The 20,136-nt window shown below is 39.8% G+C and overlaps 1 protein-coding gene across 1 annotated transcript in view; it reads left to right on the top strand.

The window, feature by feature from the left end:
- The window catches only part of CPO (carboxypeptidase O), a 94,845-nt gene that overhangs the window by 30,729 nt on the left and 43,980 nt on the right, over nt 1-20,136 (top strand). The window lies entirely within an intron of this gene.

The following is a 20,136-nucleotide window of genomic DNA, read 5'->3' as shown; positions in this document are numbered from 1 at the left end:
ACCAATAGCACTTCTGGCTGTAGTCTTTTTTTTTTTTTTTTTTTAAACCCAGCTCTGCCTTGATATCTGTCATGGATTGTTAGAGACCTATGTCTGTCCCCCTGGACCCCATCACCAGGGACTCTCTCACCTGATCTTCCCTGTATGAAGACAGATCCATTCCTATTACGACGGACCTTCCACATTTTTCTCAGCCTTTATGCGTTTGCTGCTGACTTCCACTTTGGTTCTGAGATTTTTTTTTCTGTCAGGCATTCCTCTTAAAGAACACCTAATGCATTTGACTCTTAGAGTCCTCATCCAGTCCTGAGGGAACAAATATCCTTTGTCCTAGTCAACTCTGAGAGTGCAGACTCCTCTGCAGCTGCCTCTGTTTACCTTCTAAACGGCCAGCCAGGTACCCCCTACTATTTAGGTTTCCTAGGTGAACTTTATGGATTGCCAAATTCCAGGGGCCACATAAGGCTGCATACTCTCTGGGTAATCATCTTGAAGCCTTTTCCTCTGTCATAAAATAAAGAGTAAGGATTCCCAGCGCTCCCTATCAGATAGGATTTACAACCCATAGACTACACTCTCTAAAATGTTTCCTAGTCTCCAAATCTCACCTATGCCCCCTACTTTTTTAGAGAGATTTTTGCTATAGGTGTACATCCTTGCCAGAGAGACAGAGAGAGAGAAAGTGAGAACTCGCCTCCCAAGGGGCATGGCTATGTCACAGTCCTTTCTCCTCCATTCTTATTTTGAGGTTTTGGCTATGCACGCACATGCGCCTGGTGTGAGTTTCACGCCACCAGGTCTGGGACTCAAACCACAGTAGGCCATGTGGGAGTCCAGCACCTTAACCACACAATCTACTGACCTCAACTCATCCACCTTCTGGAAGTTGATTTACGTATTTCCTTCATACAAAAAACAAGGGTGAGGGGATCACCCTTGATGGGGTCTTTGTGCTGCAGTCCTCCTCCTAACCCTGAAGTCACCAGGAGTGTTCAGGCAGACCCAGGACAACTGCCTTCCCATGTGACTTCCAGCACCTCCCAGAACTGATCCTACTGCTTAAACCACCAGGGCTGAGCCCCTGCTCTCCTTTATATCTTCTGTGGGTGAGAAGTTTGAGTCATGAAGTGGTTTTTAATCTCCTTTAAAAATTATATCATCTTTCACCTAACTGTGAAATGGACTCTTGGTACTTCAGTGGAAATTTGCATTTTAATCCAGTTCTATTTGCAATCACAAAGTAATGGAAAACAACTAAAATTTCAGCAACATGGGACTAGTTAAATAAATTATCGTACAACTATGCTAAAGAATATTCTGCAGCTCCCCACTCCCCCCAAAATGAAGAATGCTCTTCATTATTGATATAATAATCACTAAAATGCAATATGAAGATCCAGCTGGCAGTGGTGCGGTCATTAAGGGTGCTGAACTCCCACACGGTCGACTGCAGTTTGAATCCTGGACCGAGTGGCTTGAAAATCACACTGGGCACTTGTGCGTGCATGCCCAAGATTTCAAGAGGAGGGTAGAGAAGAAGGGATTGCAGCATGGCCATCACCCCTGGCTGTGATTTCTCACTTTTCCTCTCACTATATTTGTCTCTCTCTCTCTCTCCCCAGTAAGTGCACACACCCTAAGGCAAAAACCCATGTATGTGTGCTCACCAGAGAATGAGAGGAAAAGCAAGCCACCTGGTCTGGGACTCAAACTGTCGGCCACGTGGGAGTCCAAAGCCTTCACCACAATACCACCTTCTGGCCCTGAATATTTGTATTTTTTAAAAGGTGGAAATAGACGTTTTTCCTTGTGCTTAGTAAAATATCTCTGATAGGATACACAGGGAACTGGTTGCTTCTAGGAAGGGACATTTGGTAACCAAGGATGGTTTTTTTGTACTTTTTAAATTTTAAAACAAATGATTTTAGAACTATATTTAATAAGATGGTAATATTAAATAGAAAAATGAAAAAATACAGTTAGAAAATAAAGATGACTGATTCTTTGATTCTTTCAAGGAGCTTGGCTATGAAGGGAAGAAGAGAGAGGGGCAGGAGCTAGCACTGGGGCAAGATTGAGGTATGATGCGGTATTTTTTTTGTGGCCGGGCCATGGCCATTCCAGGATTTGTCTAAGGCTATTAACGTTGTGACTTTTTTTTTCACACCCAGCTATCTGTTGACATCCATTGATTTACAGGAGGTTGAGGAGCTTCCTGAGAAACCTTGAACTCTATCCACAATAGAGATTCAGACATACATACTCATGTCTACCAAGTTGGGTTTGGCTGGAGATAAGCAAGCCGAGACTAGCTTATTAGACCAGACTGCCACCAAGAGAGTGGTGTTTTGTATATATTATTTACATATAGAATGTAACATGCACAAAGCAAGTTACCAGGCCCATTGAGGGCATGCTTAGTATTAGTTTTCTTAATGGTGATTGAACCAAAGGGGTAGGGCTATAACATTCCTCTCTGTATATTCCAGTTGTCTAGGTTTGTGACGTGGAGATGGATGGGGGCTGGAACAGTTAGACTGAGAATTTTGATGGCCAGAGCCATCAGCAAGTCTCTGAGCAGTTCCATGCAGCCTCAGCTTGACTGAGGCAAGGCCCTGCAATTAGCCATATTGCTGACTCAGCTAGAATATTCCGAGGCTGCTGAGTTCAAGGCAGCAATGCCTCTGCTAACTGTCTGGCAGAGGTCAACAGAACCTCACCACGAGGGTCTGAGGGTGGTGTGGGAAAGCTGTGTCTGTAGCAAGGCAACAGCAGTAAACACGTTTTTTTCATGAACATATGTCAAACACACCTCTTCCTCATTTTCTTTGGAGATATACCTGGAGACAGGAGTGGGTGGGGATTGGGCTAGAATAATCTGCAGGGTGTTGAACATTTGTAACTGCTGGGTTTCTTCATCCGACATGATGATGATTCCATTCGGAAGCTGGTGAAGCCTGAAAACCTTTGGATTGCTTTATTTATTTATAATTTACATTTTGTGTAAGAGAGACATATATGTGTTTATTAGCTGGGAGTTGACTAGTTCAGAGGAAGAACTTGGACATCGGGAAATATCAGTGAGAGCGGAAATAAACCAATTTGTTAAGGTCCTGGTCCCAGATAAATTGTGGATTGATAGTGGTGAGATTGTATTAAAAGAAGGGTTCCCACTTTTTTATATCAAGAGGAGAGGAGTTAAGATGGAGGAGGCATTTTAAGTGTAGGCTGAACTTCCTGAGTATAGTCAGAGGCTGTATCCTCTGAGGGAGATGAATCAGTTAAGAATGGAGGAGAATGGGGGGGGGGTTTCTTGAGGGCACTGAAGGTTTGACCGTCCACTTGTTGGAATTGAGTTAGAGCTGGTAAGACAACTGTGAAAGGCTGCTGAATTGTACCAAAGGCCCTGGTGAATTTGAAGGCCATCAATTTAAAGCGTCAAAAACCTCCTCTAACCCTCTAAGGCTCAGGAGACCTATTCTGACTTAGGAAACTTATTTTGGGCTTTTAGAGTACTCTATATTGCCATCCAGATAATGCTTACCACATGGTAGTCTAATCATTGAAACACCACTGCTCCCCTTCTCAGACTTAGTGCTCTGTGGAAAAGACCTTGCCTCTTATCAGCTGCTATATTCCTTTAAGTCTGGTACAGTTTCTTCCTCTGTTTCTAGTATAAAGTAAGTGTTCAATAAACACTGACTAAACAAGCATTGGCAATGAAGCATTTGTGAGATTTCTCTCATAGCTCTCAGATGACAAGGTAGAGAAGCAAAGAAAGTAGATGGTGTGAATAATCTAAGGTGAGGTGAAGGTTTTCAGAGCAAGTATAGGATGGAATGAAGATGCTCAGGGCACTGGTGGAAGCTTTGTTGACACAATGCTCCATGAAGGCTGGGTTGGATAGGAGTCGAAAGGTGGCACATGTCCAGATGAGAAAAATGTAGGGTGAGGCCATGGGAGTGGAGTGCTGATGGGAAGCACTAGGGTTGAAGAAAGGCTGTGATATGACCTTGGCAGGCCCAAATGTCTCTTGGCTTCCAAATTCTACTTCTCAGTGAATTCCTCAGAATCCAGTGAGTCCCTCCCATCATCAAAAATAAGGGTGGAAAAAATAATTTAAATAGCATGTAAACAACAAATGGATACTATCAATACTTGAAAAATAGATTTGTGAATGAGAGAAGAAAACAGACATTATAACTTGGTTTTAAAGTCATGTTATAGATATTACATTGTTACAGATTATTTTTCATTGAAGTAGTTCAAATGATGTTTATATAATCATATGGTTAAACTATGTAGTATTCATCTCTTTTGGTCACTATTATTATTCTGGTTCTAATAGCAGGGACCATACCTGAGTCATTTTTGTTGACCCTTGGCCTAGCACACAGGGGTACTGTGCAGTAGGTTAGCACGAACCCAAAATAAGACTTGGTCACCAGGTCTTGAGTTCATTATTGTAATAATCATTTGAACCTGTTTCCACTGACATTGCAATCAGTTATATTTCCATTCCTGTTTTAGTGGTCTTTTTGAGCTACTAAAGATTTCTGCTTTCCATTTTGCAGATACCCTATTTAGATAATACCAGGCAGCACAAAAAGAGAAGATTTGCACAGATTTGTTAACTGAACATGTGAGGGACACTTGCAAACTCAGAAACTAAGAACTAATCTCTACTTAGATAATTAATCTTCACATCACTTTAATAAATACTACTTAATGTCTACTCTGAGGAAGACTCTGAACAAAGGAAAGATATATACTATACTTGTTCTAAAGAACTTTACAGTCAGACAGAGAATAAGAAAGTATAATATTCCCAACCATGGTAGCACAGGTGGTAGGCACTCCTCCACAATGCTGAAGCCACATGGAAGATTGTGGTTCAGATTCCAGGTTGACGTGAAACACTACAGGCATGTGTGTGCGCTCCGATCCCGGCTGACTAGAAAGCTATGGGAGGGACTGCTGTGTGATGAGAACCTGTGGAGAGTGCTTGTTTTTCTCTCCCTCTCTTTCTCAAAATTAAATTAACTTTTTTTTTGTTAGAAGAAAGACACAAATAACTACAAGAGAAAGCAGAATTGTAAAGGAGCCAGAAGAGAGTTACAAAGGCTATGGAAATTTAGCAGAGAGAAAAACTGCTCTGTGTAGTATATAAAGGGTCTTTATCAATTTATAAATAGCCTTTATAAATTGCATATTACTAGTTTATGTTATATTAATGAACAATACATTTGTAATAAAATTATGGTGTTAAATTATAAAAAGAAAAGTTAGCTGTTAGAATGCCACAGTAATCCCAGAAAATAGAACCAGTATATTATATGAAAGTAGTATTCGAACATCAAGAAGCAATATAACAACTGGAAAATTATTAAATGACAAAGGTAGAATCAATTGAATATTAACAGGCAGAAAAGGAGTTTAAATTTGTGCCTCATTCCTAAAACTTTATAAAGCTCCAAATGAGTCAGAGGATTAAATGGTGTCAAAATCAGAAGAAAACAAAAGCATGTGGTCCTCCCACCTAGAAAGAAGAGATTTGTGTCTGTTACAGTATGAATTTTACATAATTTACTAGTTAGATCTAAGAAATATGACATATTTTTTTCTTTTCTCTGGGAATAGGAAAATTATAGGATCAACATATAATAAAAATTTACTGTTAAAAATAAGGAAATAATGCACATATAAATGCAGGGTTCACATTGTGTTTTATAACCATAACTATTTAGCACGTGAGTCTGGAGGTTGGCAATTTGGACTGACTTAATGGTCCTGCTGGTCTCTACTACCTTCTCTTCAGATATTCTAGGGTCAGTGAGGCGATTCTGCCTAGAAGGAATGACCAGCTATTGGCTGGTGCAGTGGAGGCAGCTGCTCTCATCGTCTGAAGGTCAAGTCAAGCCTTGTTCATATGTTCAGATGGATTCCAAACACAGCCAGAGGGAAATACCAGCGTACACACGCTTCTCATGTCTCTGCTTGCATTACGTTGCTACTGTTCTATGAGCCAAACAAGTCACACAATCCATCCCAGAGTCAGTGTGAGAGGGCACTATTACAGCATGTGGAATTCGAGAAGGGGAGAACTTGTGGTCATTTTGTAATCTACCACACATCAATAGTTGGCAGAGACGGATAGCACAAGCAGTGTGAATAGTAAGTTATCATGCAGAAATTTCACTTCTGTATGAATGATTTTAAAAACGCAGTAAGGGTCCAGATGGTTACACAGCACTGTATGGAAACATCCTGGGTTCAAGTCTTAGGATCACCTCATACACCCTGGGATGTGCACATGTGCCTATGATCCATGCTGGCTGAGGCTGGAGGTAGATTGTGGTGGCAGGATGCTATTGGGGTGCCTTTCTCTCTCTTGGTTGATAATACCAGGCAGCACAAAAAGAGAAGATTTGCACAGATTTGTTAACTGAACATGTGAGGGACACTTGCAAACTCAGAAACTAAGAACTAATCTCTACTTAGATAATTAATCTTCACATCACTTTAATAAATACTACTTAATGTCTACTCTGAGGAAGACTCTGAACAAAGGAAAGATATATACTATACTTGTTCTAAAGAACTTTACAGTCAGACAGAGAATAAGAAAGTATAATATTCCCAACCATGGTAGCACAGGTGGTAGGCACTCCTCCACAATGCTGAAGCCACATGGAAGATTGTGGTTCAGATTCCAGGTTGACGTGAAACACTACAGGCATGTGTGTGCGCTCCGATCCCGGCTGACTAGAAAGCTATGGGAGGGACTGCTGTGTGATGAGAACCTGTGGAGAGTGCTTGTTTTTCTCTCCCTCTCTTTCTCAAAATTAAATTAACTTTTTTTTTGTTAGAAGAAAGACACAAATAACTACAAGAGAAAGCAGAATTGTAAAGGAGCCAGAAGAGAGTTACAAAGGCTATGGAAATTTAGCAGAGAGAAAAACTGCTCTGTGTAGTATATAAAGGGTCTTTATCAATTTATAAATAGCCTTTATAAATTGCATATTACTAGTTTATGTTATATTAATGAACAATACATTTGTAATAAAATTATGGTGTTAAATTATAAAAAGAAAAGTTAGCTGTTAGAATGCCACAGTAATCCCAGAAAATAGAACCAGTATATTATATGAAAGTAGTATTCGAACATCAAGAAGCAATATAACAACTGGAAAATTATTAAATGACAAAGGTAGAATCAATTGAATATTAACAGGCAGAAAAGGAGTTTAAATTTGTGCCTCATTCCTAAAACTTTATAAAGCTCCAAATGAGTCAGAGGATTAAATGGTGTCAAAATCAGAAGAAAACAAAAGCATGTGGTCCTCCCACCTAGAAAGAAGAGATTTGTGTCTGTTACAGTATGAATTTTACATAATTTACTAGTTAGATCTAAGAAATATGACATATTTTTTTCTTTTCTCTGGGAATAGGAAAATTATAGGATCAACATATAATAAAAATTTACTGTTAAAAATAAGGAAATAATGCACATATAAATGCAGGGTTCACATTGTGTTTTATAACCATAACTATTTAGCACGTGAGTCTGGAGGTTGGCAATTTGGACTGACTTAATGGTCCTGCTGGTCTCTACTACCTTCTCTTCAGATATTCTAGGGTCAGTGAGGCGATTCTGCCTAGAAGGAATGACCAGCTATTGGCTGGTGCAGTGGAGGCAGCTGCTCTCATCGTCTGAAGGTCAAGTCAAGCCTTGTTCATATGTTCAGATGGATTCCAAACACAGCCAGAGGGAAATACCAGCGTACACACGCTTCTCATGTCTCTGCTTGCATTACGTTGCTACTGTTCTATGAGCCAAACAAGTCACACAATCCATCCCAGAGTCAGTGTGAGAGGGCACTATTACAGCATGTGGAATTCGAGAAGGGGAGAACTTGTGGTCATTTTGTAATCTACCACACATCAATAGTTGGCAGAGACGGATAGCACAAGCAGTGTGAATAGTAAGTTATCATGCAGAAATTTCACTTCTGTATGAATGATTTTAAAAACGCAGTAAGGGTCCAGATGGTTACACAGCACTGTATGGAAACATCCTGGGTTCAAGTCTTAGGATCACCTCATACACCCTGGGATGTGCACATGTGCCTATGATCCATGCTGGCTGAGGCTGGAGGTAGATTGTGGTGGCAGGATGCTATTGGGGTGCCTTTCTCTCTCTTGGTTTCAGAATAAGTAAGTAAAAAACTCTAAAGCAAGAGAGAGAGATACATATTAACATTGGCTCCTAGTGCACATCTTGTTGAGGAAGAAATCGAGGCCCAAAGTCTTGCAAAGATGTCGGTAGTTGACTACCCAGTCAGCTGGCCAAGCAAGGTCCCTGACTCTAAGTCCAGCAGTAAAAGGCCAATTTGAGGTTTCAAATTCTGCCTCTGCCATATTCTAGTGGTGTGACCTTATGTGGTGTTTCTCAGCCTCAATTTTTATCTCCATAAAATCAAAAAAGTAATCCTTACCTCACTGATGATGAGGACTGAGCGCAATCATGTGAAAATACTCTGATGGTCCAGATACCTGCTTAGTTCATGCTTCTCTCTTCCCATTTCTATGATGCAACCTCATGAAACTACTAACAAAAGAAAGTAAATGAGGAAAGCCCAAACAAAACAGACCAAGAAATAAAAAAAGGTAAAACTAAAAAGACCAAGAAGTGGTGATATTTGTTTATCGCTGGTGGCTGTTTTTATAGTTACTAATTAAATCAACAATTATGGCATGCCTCTGCTGGGCCTAGCACCGTGCTCGGCACTGGGAATCAGTGCTGACCAGAGAGAGGCAGATCACTGCCTCAGTGGAGCTCAGAGTCTAATGGTAGAGACAGACAACAGCCTAATGATCTCTGCAATAAATATAAAATTGCAGCCTTAATTAGTGCTATGAAAGACCCTTGATTAGTTCTGGTAGGAGAGCATGTAAGAGGAAGATGTAACCCAATTAGGAGTGGGAAGAGGCCAGGGAAGTTCTCTCTGGAAAATGGCTGAGAGAGTTGAGGAGCAAAGGGACAGTTATTGTGTCATCTAGACCAGGGTAGGACCAGAGGAAAGAGCCAAGCCATTCAGTCCCCATAGGGAATGAAAAAGAAATTGTCTTATCCCTTACAGCAATGGAAAATCATGGAAAGATACAAAAAAATTTTGGATTTAAATTGTTTTCTCTGGGATCAGGGTGGAGAACAGACTGAAACAGGAATGAATGAGGGTAGATGAATTATGAATCTATTGAAGAAGTCTTGCAATTCACCAATTAATTCACTTTTCTGTAAAATAATTCTCGGTCTATTGATGCTACTGTGAGGAGCATATACCCTAAGGAAATACACCCCAAGTACTAATACATTAAAGTAACTAATCTCTACTTAGATAATTAATCTTCACATCACTCTAATAAATACTACTTAATGTCTACTCTGAGGAAGACTCTGAACAAAGGAAAGATGTATACTATACTTGTTCTAAAGAACTTTACAATCAGATAGAGAATAAGAAAGTATAATATTCCCAGTCATGGTAGCACAGGTGGTAGGCACTCCTCCACAATGCTGAAGCCACATGGAAGATTGTGGTTCAGATTCCAGGTTGACATGAAACACTACAGGCATGTGTGTGCGCTCCGATCCCGGCTGACTAGAAAGCTATGGGAGGGACTGCTGTGTGATGAGAACCTGTGGAGAGTGCTTGTTTTTCTCTCCCTCTCTTTCTCAAAATTAAATTAACTTTTTTTTTTGGTTAGAAGATATTAGACTGCTGATAGTACATTTAATAGGAAATTATTGCCCAAATGGATCCGAGACAGCTAAGTTATTGTTGAAATTCACATATATATTTAACAACCAACAGGCCATATTTATTTTATTATTATCAATTGTTTTCTGAGAGAGAGATTTTTGAAATAGGGCACATGTGTTTGCCAGAGAGACAGAGAGATGCAAGGCAAGAATTCAACCCTCCCCATGGGGAATGGCCACACCACAATCCCTTCTCCTCTCCTCTCAGAATCTTGGGCATGCATGCGCACACACCTGGTGTGAATTTTAGGCTACTGAGTCCAGGCCTCGAACCATGGTCAGCTACATGGGAGTCCAGTGACATAACCATTACCCCATCTGCTGTTCCCGTATTATTATCAATGTTTAAAAAACCCATGTGCTCCAGACAGAGTGGCTCTAATCTCATGTTGCATTGCAAGGAGAACAATTCAGTGGGCTATGAGATTTCAACAGGAAGAGATACCAAATGTCAAGAAAGTGTGGATGATACAAAGATAAAAGTGCCAAACAAGCTGAATAAAAATTATCTACAACACATTGATTATAACTCATAAACAAAGTTCAGAAGAGAAATTGAATTTTTTTCCTGTGGTTTGCGCACTTGGTTTACAAGACTGAAGAGGCTCCTGGTGGTGGCACAGCAGTACACTGTGACCCTTTGCAAAGCTATCCCACAGGGAAAGGTAACATATGACCCTCTGGGAGGCAATCCCCCATGGGAACATTCCTAGTTCAAATCCAGAGGCCTCCTCGAGTACACTCGGCACATGTGTGCTCATGATCCAGGGCTGGCGAAAGGCTGGGTTAATGGCATCAGGGCTCTGCTGGAGGTGCTCTCTCTCACTCATGAGAAAAAAAAAAAAAAAGACTTAAGAGTAATACCTGAGTTTGGGATCAGCAGATGGCATAATGGTTAATGTCACTGGACTTCCACATGGCTGACCGCGGTTTGAATATCAGACCCTGAAGGTTGAAACTCATGCTGGGCGCCTGTGTGTGCATGCCCAAAATATTGAGAGGAAAATGGAGGAGAAAGAATTATGGCATGGCCATCCACTCTGGGGTGATTTCTCACTTTCTGTCTCTGTCTCTCTCTGTCTTGTTGGTGAGTGCATGCACCCTATACCAAAAAAATCTCTCTTAAGAAAAAGAAAGAAGAAAGAAAGAGAAAGAAAGAAAGTAGGAAGAAAGAGAAATAAAGAAAAAGAAAGAAGGAAAGAAAAGAGAAAGAAACAAAAAATAAAGAAGAAAGAAAAAGAAAGAAAGGAAGAAAGAAAGAAAAAGAGAAAGAAGGAAAGAAAAAGAAAAAGAGAAAGAAACACCTGAGTTTAACAGCGGTGTTGGGAATGGAGTCTACTTGTTTAAGATTAAAGAGGTTTAATCACTCCTTGGTTTTGTTCCCTGAAGAAGGCTGAGAGACTTTTCTCTGCACGGTGTCACTGTAGCTTGACAGCTAATCACAGATCCTTGGCACCAAGGCAATACGCAGATCTTCAGTACAGACCCAATTGGGCCCCTTCATAGTATAACTATACATTCCAAGTTTTTGTTACTTTATATTATTTCCCGTTCAATTACAAAGTGTCTGTGGTAAGTGATTAAATTTAAAATATTTCAACTTAATATGAAATGCAAGAAGTGGCATGATGGCTGAACACAGTTTCAGTCTTGGCCCTGAAGTTTGAAAACCATGCCAGGTGTGTGTGTGTGTGTGTGTGTGTGTGTGTGTGTGTGTATCCAAAATCCTGAGGGAGAATGGAGAAGAAGGGACTACAGTGTGGCCATGCCCCCTGGAAGGTGATTTCTTATTTTCTCTTTCACTGTCTCTCTGGTGAACGCACATACACTATGGCAAAGACCTAAAAAAAGAAGAGAAAGGAAACGCAAGAAGTTTGACATAGGTCTGGGAAACATTCAGATTATTTGGAAAGCAATTTTTTAAATATTAGCAAACTTAGTGACCAAAAATAAAATTTCAGGTTGTTACTGAATCTCATAGGAAAAGATATCTAGACTTTAATGAAATGTATCAGCGGAAAATTACAGCTTCCACAAAAGGAAAGTTTTAGGGATTCCCAGAAATGATGGATAATAAACTCATCTAACCTGTAAAAATTTAATTATGGGAAAGCATCTGTAGCTTGGCAAAGATGAGTGTGGTTCAAATCCCTGCTCTCAGTTGGGCAAATCCTTTCACTCTCTGAACTTTAGTTTCTTCCCAGGAAAAACAGGGATACAAGTCACTACCTGTCAGGGTTGATGGGAAACTGAAATCAGATACTGTGTATTTTTGTACCTAAAGATGACTCAATGAAAACATTCCTTTCATTCATAGACTTAAATAAACTTCTTGATTTTTTTTTTTTTTTTTTGCTATAGGGCGCGTGTGCTCGCCAGGCAGACAGAGAGAGACAGAGAGACAGAAAGTGAGAAATCACCCCCCAGGGGGGATGGTCACGCCGCAATCCCTTCTCCTCCATTCTTCTCTCAGGATCTTGGGCATGCACACACATGTGCCTGGCGTGAGTTTAAGCCACCGGGTCCGGGACTCGAACCACGGTTGACTACGTGGGAGTCCAGCGACATAGCCATTAAGCTAACTGCTGGTCCTGATGCATTTTTTTTTTCTTCTTCCCATCTTGACCAGCTTGAAGACAAAAGTAGCACCGGAAGCTTGACCTTCTTACCACTAAAAGTTGTATAGACATTTCTAGGGTCTAGATCTACACCAGATAAATCTTGAATGTTGACTTTACCTTTGCTGCAAGTGTTTGAGGATGTATTAGCAGAATTCATGTCATTCAAAGTCCTAACGAAGACTTCTTATTTGGTTTTCATCTAACTTTTCCATCTACCCTAATAAGAATCTACTGATAGACCATAAAGATACTGAGTGCTGTCAGGAAACTTGTGAAGGGCTGTGAAATGAGTCACAAAGATTACGGAGCATCTACCATGGAGACATTAAGCATTATCTAGGGAACTGTGATCACCTCTGTCTTTTACTGTCTTTAATTTGTAGAAAGTGAACAATAATTCAAATGATCTCTTTCTATAGAAATAAAAATGAATAGTATTCAGTGCAATGGACTAATTCCATCTATTTGTAAGTTTATTCTGGCTTCCCTTACTCCTTATGTATACACGTGGTTCTTTGAGTTCTCCTTTTAACTAGTTGAAACTATTTTTTTGCTTAGTGTTTTATAATTGTTTGTTTTTCTATATATTCAATCACTGTATATTGTTACGGTTTGCAAAATTAATTTTCTCAGCATGAATACACTGTTTATTAGTCCAGTTAAAGATATTATCATGCACGTTATCATCAACAGATAATTTTCCATTTTTGTGTCCCTTACATGTTTTGTTTCTTTCTTTTTTCCCCTGATTCCCTTCCTCTCACTAATTGGAACATTTTGTTGGACCTGTCATTAATTAATGCATTAAATAAAATTGTTGACCTGTGTTTATTTTACATGAGCCTTGATTTTACATAGGAAAACGGATCTTTTCATAGTATCTAGTTTTGTATATCCCTCCCCTCCCCAGACTAGAGTTATGGGAGGTATGCCAATTGAACACACACTGAACAGCTGTTAACTACACATGAAAGACTGGAGTCAGTATGTAGATTTTATAAAAGTGACTTTAGGTTGTCATTGAATTAGAGAGGAGAAAGAGATCAGAGTTGCAGTAACCAAAAAATATTTCAGAGAAACGAGGATTTTACAGCTAAGACTTCGGAAAGCACAGAGGAGAGGGAGGTAGAACTTGCAGTGAGGTCAAAGGAGGATAAGATATGGTAGAAACCAGCATGACCTGTTCAAAGAAATTTGCTTTTCGACAAGGCCTAGATAGGAAAAGTAATAATAATAACAAAAAAAATCCTAAATTTTATCAGGCATATGTACAGTACGAAAGGCAATGGTTACCCGATGTCCTCAAACCTGACCACTCCACTCACCTGTCAGAATGTAAAAATGCTGGTTCTTAGGCTCTATCTTAGAAATTCGAATGTAATTGGTCTGGGGTGAGATATGCTGGAAAAAAACTCCCCAGAAGATTTGAAAATGAAGCCAAGTTAATGAACTTGGGTATAAAATGCATGCATGTACTTTGATTTTTTTTAACCCTCCCAATAACCCTGTGATAGGTATTTTCACCCTAATTTTGCAGATGAGGGCACAAAAGACTCAGAGAGACTAAAGAATTTGTCTAGAGGGGCTCCTGTGACTTGCTGATTAAAGAATACAGAGGGAGGGGGAAGCTGGGTTAGGCACTTACAGATACATTTTTCATGTTGCCATGGTATCATATAATCATGAAAATAGAATCCACTTATGCAGCAAATGTTTTCTAGGTACCTACTACGTGCTAGGCTCTGTCCTAGGATTTTAGAATAAAAATGATGGTCAAAACTAATTCCCTACCCTCATGATGATCAGAGACAGAGCTTGCTCTTCCTCCATCTCAAAGAAGAGAGCTCTGTGGGCTGGATGGCCTTGCTATGGGAAAATACGCTGCTCTATGAGGCAGATGCACATGGCAGAGTTTGGGGTTCACATCTGGAGACCTCCCTGAGTACTCAGGGCATGTATGTGCCCAGGATCCAGAGCTGGCTGGGGCTGAGGGTAGATCATGGCATCAAGACCTTGTTGTGAATTTGTTCTTTCTCTCTTTTTTGCTTATGGAAATGAATGAATAAAAGCTTGAAAAAACAAAGCAGATACCTGTGGTTGAAAGGAGCATGAGTATAATAGTAGCTTGGCATTCCACTAGCATATTAAGAAATGCTAATAGAGCAAATAAAACTCACAATAAACTAATGGATATGAAAATAAACTCTGAATCACCTGGGATCTTGTTAAAATGGAGACTCTGGGGCCAGCAGGTGGCATGGTGTTTAGGGTGCTGGATCCCACATGACTGGCTGGGTGGTTTAAGTCTCAGACCTAGCAGCTTGAAAAGCTCACTGGGTGCATGTGCATGCATGCCCAAAACCCAAAGAAGAGAATGGAGGAGCAGGGATTGTGGCATGGCCAGACTCCCTGGGGAGTGATTTCTCACTTTCTCTCTCTACGTGTCCCTCTCCCATGAGCACACACACCTATAGCAAAAAAAAAAAGGAGAGTCTGGGGTAGAGTTAGACTGCCATATTTGCCATATTCTACCTTTCTGATTGGACCTAGGTCATGCCAGTGCTCCTGTTTTCCAGCCCACATTTTCGTTTTACATTTTAGATTTAGATAAGGTCCTAGTCTGTTTGGGTTGCTATAATAAAATACCTTAAACTGAGTAATTTATAAACAACAGAAATTTATTGCTCACAGTTCCTGAAGCTGGGAAGTCTGAGAGCTGATGCCAATAGATTCAGTGTCTGTGGAAGGCTCTCCCCTTCACAGATGCTTTCTTGCTATCTCCTCAAGTGGCAGAGGATGTGTACAAGTTCTCTTGGGGTTCTTTTATAATCTGTTCAAGAAGGCTCAGATGCGGGACCAGAAGTTAGCATAATGGCTATGTCTCTGAACTTCCATGTAGTCGGCCATGGTTCGAGTCCCGGACCCGGTGGCTTAAACTCACGCTGGGTGCATGTGCATGTGTGCCCAAGATCCCAAGGAGAATAGAGGAAAAAGAATTATGGTGTGGCCATCCCACCAAGGGATGATTTTTCACTTTCTGTCTTTCTGTCTCTCTCTGTCTTTCTGGTGAGTGCACGCGCCCTGTAGCAAAAAACCTCTCCAAAAAAAAAAAAAAAAAGAAGAAGAAAAAGAAGGCTTAGATCTCAGGATTTAATTACTTTTTAGGTGCCTCATCTCCCTACATTACCTCACTTGGGCTTAAATTTCAACATGTGAGTTTGGGGGGACACAAATATTCACAGCAGATAACATGGTCAATGAAGATTTCTCTGTGACTCAGTTCTCTTTTTGTACTGAGTCAAAGGTTGATTCTGCTATATAAAAGTTGTGTGTCCATTAAAGCACAGCATCTTGGACATAGTGATACTTCTACAAATCATCTTTATAACTGTATCATTTACTTTAAGCTTGAAAATACTTCCAAGCAGAGTAACATGTTAGCAGTCTAGAGAGTTAAGGAAATGCTAACAGAAATAAGCAGGGTTAAGAAAGTTAGGGTAAATGATGTCTACCCTCAACTGACAGTCTTGATTCCAGGAACTGTAAGGACAAGTAGAAACCTTGTACAAATTGGGCAGTCTCAGTGTACAAGTGTGAAATTGAAACTGTTGAATGATTTTAGGCTTATTTAATGCTGCAATAATTATAGTTCAGTTACTTATCTGTGTGTGAAATTAATCTCAATTTATGAAATAAAGTAGGAGTCTCATTTCTACCCTTTTATAAAAATAATTTTGGAGACATAGCATAAATTCACAAGAATAAGAATATACAAATTACATTAGAATAGGTATTTTTTAATATAAAAAGTCTGTTATATTGAAAGGTATTATAAACAAAGAACTAGAATTATGTAGATTGCAGGTAGACAGTTGATTTTAGACACTAAGATTAAGCTCATTTTAAACAAGTGCTGCATTTCAGAAATTCATTTTTCTAATATAAAACTCAGATACTCCCCCCACCTCCTTTTTTTTTTTTTGAAAATTCCCTGGTGAGCTTTACTTTAAGATAATTTATGGTAAAGGAACAGGTCCACATTTTTCTGTTTGGAGAGTTTGATTTTTCTCTTCTGTATTTTCTGGTCTCATGAGGAAATAACTCTGTATGGAGATATAATCTAGTCACAGATCTTTATGATTAATGTCGGTGATAATTACACCGTACATTCTGATGGTTTTGCAGTCTTTGGAAAGCTTTCATATGTGTACAACTTCATCTAATGCGCTCCACCATCCTGAGTGGGAGGCAGGACAGTTGTATCTATCTATAGATAGAGATCTATGTATACACACACACGCACACACACACATATATATATATATATATATATATATTTTCTTTTTAACAAAGGAAGAAGGGTGATATTTTGCTCCACATTTCTTCACTGATAAAAAGAGGGATCAGAATTAGAACCAAGGGCTTCTAATTTCTTTTTTCTTTTTTTTAAGAGGTTTTTGCTATAGGGCGTGTGTGCTCTCCGGAAAGACAGAGAGAGACAGAGAGATAGAAAATAAGAAATCACCCCCCAAGTGGGATAGCCACATTGCAATCCCTTTATCCTCCATTCTCCTCTTGGGATCTTAGGCATGCACACACACACACCTGGCGTGAGTTTAAGCCACCGGGTCTGGGACTTGAACTGAGGTTGACTACATAGGAGTTCAGCGACATACCCATTATGCTAACTGCTGGTCTCCAGGGCTTCTAATTTCTAACCAAGTGCTCTGTACTTGGTCCATCAATACTACACTTTGGTTCTGGCAATAAAAAACAATTATCTGTAATAACCGTGCTGAATATATTCAACAGAAATGTGAAGGTGTAGGGCAATAAACCTGAGGCAAAATCAGGGAGGGAAGGAAGGCCACTTTATTTGGATTGCCTTCCCTTTAAGTACCTGAGTGATCAAGGAAGCAGAAACCCAGAAGGATAAACCCTCTTTGTCATGTTTTCCAGGGTGATGATCCAGGATGATGAATCAGAAGGGTTCCTTTGAAAACTAGTTAGTGACTGTTGCTGAATGAAATTTTATCCAACTGGGAAAGAGATGAGAAAGTATCCAGTGGCTAATTCCCAAGCTGATTGCCCTCGCCGTACTTCAGTTCTATCCTACCCCAGGCCCAGACAGGTTGTTGGGTTTTCTGCAGGAAATCAATCCAAGCTTCTCTCTGGCTTCTGCAGTCTCTTCACCACCCCACCTCCACTCTTGGCATTTGAGAGTATGTATTTCTTCTCTGCTCCTCTTCCTTCCTCTGATGATCCAAATAAAGACACTTTAGCACAAGGAAAAGAGCAAAGTTTGTCTTCAAGAATAGGCTGAGGACTCTGCCCCTCCCATACAGTACTAAGAGCACATTAGACAGATCAAGCACATTATTTATACTTATTATTTATTTATTTTATTTTTTTAAGTTTGTTATAGGCATTTTAAGTTTGTTCTCTAGAGAGAGACAGGTGGAGGGAAAATGACAGTGTGAAAGCAAGACACCATGTCTGGGAACTTGACCTGTGGTTGGCCATGAGGGAATCCAGTGCCTCAATCACCACCTAGTAGGCCCAGAAAACAATCTTTTAAAAGCCAACTAGTACTATATGTTATCTCTCAGCTAGCATGGGATTTTTCTATAGTTTGTTGGCTGCTTTGAAGCCTTCTAAGGCCTGGCCATGTAGGATAATCCTTGTTACTTCCAAACTTCAATTTTGTTTCTGCATTTAATTATCCACAAAGTTCAAAAAGATCCCTATGACTCAAGACCAACTATATTCATTTGTTTTCATTTGTCCGGAGACTGGCTGATGTATTGGTTGGATTATCTGAAAAGCAGATACCAAGATGAACTAAAAAGTGGAAGTGATTTGGGAAATTGAATCCTTTTGAAAGATAAAGGGGAGAGGAAGCAGAAGACAAAGAGCCTTCTGTAGACAATGCAGGTCTGACACCTGAGAAGAGAAGGAAGAAGGAAGGGAGGATGGGGTAGAAAGGGTCTCAGACTGTCATGATGCTTCAAAAAGATTGTTCCTAGAGGTTCTGTGCTTTGGAACAAAGGTGAGTCTTTCTATCATTCTGTGCTGGGACATGTCCAGATAATGCACAGTCTCAACTTGAATACTGAGTCAGATTCTGAAGACATCTACAGCAGTTTCTCTGTTGGAGGTAGATCTGAGTTGTGCACTTTGACAGCTGCCACAACTGGGCAAAGGGAGAAAAATGGAAACAGGAAGCAAAGTGCTTACCTATATATACAAGAGACTTGAGCTAGCCAATAGATTTATGCCATCTGTCAAAAGCATAGGTATAAATTCATCCCTCCATCAATGCATCCATGGATCTATCCATTCATCGTCCATCCCTCCACCCATTCATTTATTGTTTTGGATGATAGCAGCAATTTGCTGACGCTTTTGTCAGAACAAGAACCTATCCTTGGTGCTGTCTCAGAAATCAAATCTAGATTTTTGCCTTTTCTGAGACTAAAGCCATAACCTCTCAGTGTTAACCATCTTGTATAGCCACCCAATTTGCCTGGTTCCCTTCTTGGGACCGTAAGTCAATCTCTCCTCTCCTTGGTTGAGACCAAGCCTCTAACTATACCCTGGTTTTTGTCAGTCTGATACACATTTCTGGAATCCTGCTGGTACTTTTCCCTACTGAATGGATCATAATTTATATTCTAACTCTTTGGCCAGCATTTCAGGAGAATGGTACATGGCACATGATGAGGTTATTGCAATATTCCTTGGTTGTAGGGTCAACGGGAGCAGAGGAGGTGAGCTGACATGGGCATGTGCATTTTAATTCTCAGTCATGAACTCGTTCACCCTCAAATGACCCTGGAGTTTGGTAGCAATATTTCAAAGTAGTCTCCAGCTAATGTAGCAACCATCCATGCAACTTTAAAATCATGAACCACCTTTCTAAGGACACCTTATTTTGGAGGATGAAGATGGTACCAATTTATAGGCCTTGTCAGTTAATAAGATGAGATTGACTTTTTGTTTTTGTTTTAAAGAATTATTTATTTATGATTATTTTTTTCACATGAGTCTTGCCAGAAAAAGAGAGAGAGAGAGAAGAGAGAGGGAGAGTGAGAAAGCAAGCCTCCAGGTCCAGGACTCGAACCATGGTCAGCCATTTGGGAATTCCAGCACCTTAACCACTACGCCACCTGCTGGCCCGAGATTGACTTTTTAAACAAATATTTCTGCCAATTATAAATTAATCCTCCTGTAAATGCATCATCCCTAAGATCCTTTCATTTCTTTCATCCTTTTTCTTATTCTACCAAAGATCATAAGTCTCATCATAATAGGAACCAATCCCCCTGTCTTTCCCCAGAACAATGTTTATGTTTTGGCATAAACTCATATGGCCTAAAGAACCACATGTGTTTGCAAGCATTCTATCAAGCAGTTTAAAGAGCATAAAACTTGCAGTAATATTTTTGGGAGTAAATTTTATTGTTATAGCTTTAAAACACAATCAAATAAAAACGCGAATTCCATTAGCAGTTGAATATTGTAATAATAGAATTGAGAATAAATTTTACTGCTATAGGAACTGTAAAATAGCAATAATAAAAAACACTATTATTGTGAATAAATTGTGTGGTGATGACTAACTAGAAAGCTATAAAACATGACGATAAGGAATAATCTAATCACCAGGAAAGATGTGATAATAATTCA

Source organism: Tupaia chinensis, unplaced genomic scaffold, assembly GCF_000334495.1.
Source record: "Tupaia chinensis unplaced genomic scaffold, TupChi_1.0 Scaffold000076_1, whole genome shotgun sequence".
NCBI lineage: Eukaryota > Metazoa > Chordata > Mammalia > Scandentia > Tupaiidae > Tupaia > Tupaia belangeri.
This window is presented reverse-complemented; position numbering and strand designations above follow the sequence as displayed.